This window comes from Octopus bimaculoides, chromosome 1 (genome assembly GCF_001194135.2).
Source record: "Octopus bimaculoides isolate UCB-OBI-ISO-001 chromosome 1, ASM119413v2, whole genome shotgun sequence".
In the NCBI taxonomy this organism is placed as follows: domain Eukaryota; kingdom Metazoa; phylum Mollusca; class Cephalopoda; order Octopoda; family Octopodidae; genus Octopus; species Octopus bimaculoides.
In genome coordinates, this window is record NC_068981.1 from 151,295,432 (window position 1) to 151,298,246 (window position 2,815).

A 2,815-nucleotide genomic window follows, 5' to 3' on the forward strand; every position below is an offset into this window, starting at 1 on the left:
CGCACACACACACACGCACACACACACACACACACACACACACTCACACATGCACAACCATGCATACACACAGATACACACTCATTTATGTAAGTGTATATCTGTGTGTGTACGTATACATATTTGCCTATATATATGTATATGTATGCATATATTCATATACATACATCCATACACACACACACAAACACATATGTTAATGCGCAATATATGGATTTATATAATCCGGTGATAATCACACAAAAAACTGCTGTAGTGGAACAAACTACAAACCACATAGTAAACCAATACCTATGAGGATCTTGTAGAATCCTATTCATTTGGAATCCAGTTAATCTAATCAGTGAAGATCATTTTACGAGAAATATATAGAATACTAGCAGAGATACGCGGCATTGACCGTGTTACATGGAACTGAAGAATTAGACTTATCATATTTTCTATATGATTCGAATTTCATCAAAATTGGAGATTAAGAATTTTAATGGGGGTTCTTTCCTTCTTTACACACTCTAACAAAAATTCTAACCATGTCATATTTATCCCATACTACACATTTTTATGCCCAGATTCCAAAATCCAAATCTTATAAAACCTATTCAAAGGTTGTTGCTCCTGAAAAATGGAGCACATGGAGCTCTGAAACGTGGGAGTTACGGTCCCGATTAGAGGATCTTAAAGTCAAGCAGAAAAATTGAATTGTTGGGTATCTTTTTTAACTTGTGTCTTATATCTGTTGTTTAAATTTCTCTGAAATCGGAAATATACGAATGTTCACTAGGTTTGTAAAAGAGAGCAAAGCTACAGGTAACCAAAAGAGGAATTATCACAATAAGCAGTCAGCTACTCTACTCTAGTCGTTACCATTCCCCATTGTAGGATTCCTCACCATACAGGTGACCCGAACAGCCGTAAGATGCATTACAGATGTATAGCAATTGGAAGGTCATGACCCAACTGAAATAAACATTAACAACTGTGTGATGTGAGGTCTAAGAGGAAATGAAAGTGTTACCTCTGGAGTTTGCCAATGATCACTATGCCAATAGGTAACTGAACAGAATAAATTTGCAATCTATAAATCTCTTTGAATGACCAATCACTTATCTGGAAAGGCCTTGAAATCAATGTTATTGTCTGGGGACTATCTCAAAGGAGGTCTGCAACCAAATAACTTTACTGAAAATAACACTTTGCAACTGAACCAGTGGAGGCAAAGATGCTTCTCCTTTACTTGACAATTTATGCACCACTTTGCAGAATTTAAAATTTAAGTATATCTCAAAGCAATCTCTTACATTGTTGTACCATTGAATTACAAATAACGCGCATCTTGTATGGTCGGGTGACTCTGTAGCTTCCAAGATTACAACTGTATTCGTCTTAGCTTAGGAAAAATGACTAAGTTGTGGTAGGTTAAGCCCCCATTTAAGGGTTTTACTAACGTTAGGAATATTACTTCATTTGCGTCTAATATCTTTGGTTAAAATTTCATCAACAGCAAAGTTATATGAATTTTCATGGAGGTTGTGGCCTCATTTATGCCCCCTCAATTTCAAACCTCCATTGGATTACATCTGTTCTTATGCATAGAATATAATATCCAAATTTCGTAAAGATCCGTCCAGTACTTTTGACCTATTTTTGGATCATAAAAAATGGCTAAAATTTTGGCGTTAAGGCTCTCATTATGGGGTCTCAGAATCCTCATGAGAAGCGGAGACTTTGGAAATATTTCTTGATTTGTGTCAATTACCTTTGGTTGAAATTTCATCAACATCAAAAATTCATGAATTTTCATGGGGGGTTCTGCCTCCTTTAAGTTACCTCAAATTCAAACCAAACATATTGTTTTATACTTGCCCTTATGCATTGAATGTAAGTTCCAAATATCATAAGGATTCATTCAATAATTTTAGTCCATGACACTGTTTGACTCATATGGCATTACCTTTCTCCTTGGCTTGGAATTTGTGTTCGAAATTTCATTAGGATCGGTGCAGTGGTTTTCGAGTCGATAAGTAACGCACAAACACACATAGCCATTGACTTATATATATATATATATATATAATTTAGAGAAAAAAGACACAATTATTTAATTCATCCATGAAAATCCACAGTCACATATAGAAAAATTTAATAAGTAAATACACTATGAAGACCTATAATAAAAATCAAAAAAGTGCAAAGTAATAAAAATTAAAATAGTAAAAATTACTACACGTGTTTCATAACCACATTTTCAAATAGAAAATAAAATAAAAATCAAATCGATTCAAAATAAATCGATCGAAAATCAATTCTATTCTAACATATAGCTAATCTTCAGGTAAAAATACAATAATAATAATAAAATCAATGTATATATTTTCGAAGCTATAGTTTAAATTAAAATTTTAAACGTTATACTTTAAACTAAGAGTTTGTTAGAATTAAGTCGCGTGAAAATATGGTGTAAAGAAAAGTAATAGAATAAAGAGTTATATAAATATATATTTAAGTTCTATTTATAAACTCAAAGTGTAATTTAGCTGTAATCATAATAAAATTTTACAGTATTATAAACATATATATTATATATTGTGAAATTTAATTTCCCTGTAAATTTGGAATTTTTTCCCTAATATTATTGTCATTATATATATATATATATATATATATATATATATATATATATATATATGCACATATACATACATGTATGTGTGTGTGTGCGTGTAAATGATAATATATTGGTATTTTTAGATAAGCTTAAAGTTTATGGCGTTCACCATGCATGGATTAAGGAAAATAGTCTAATAACGAGGCATAT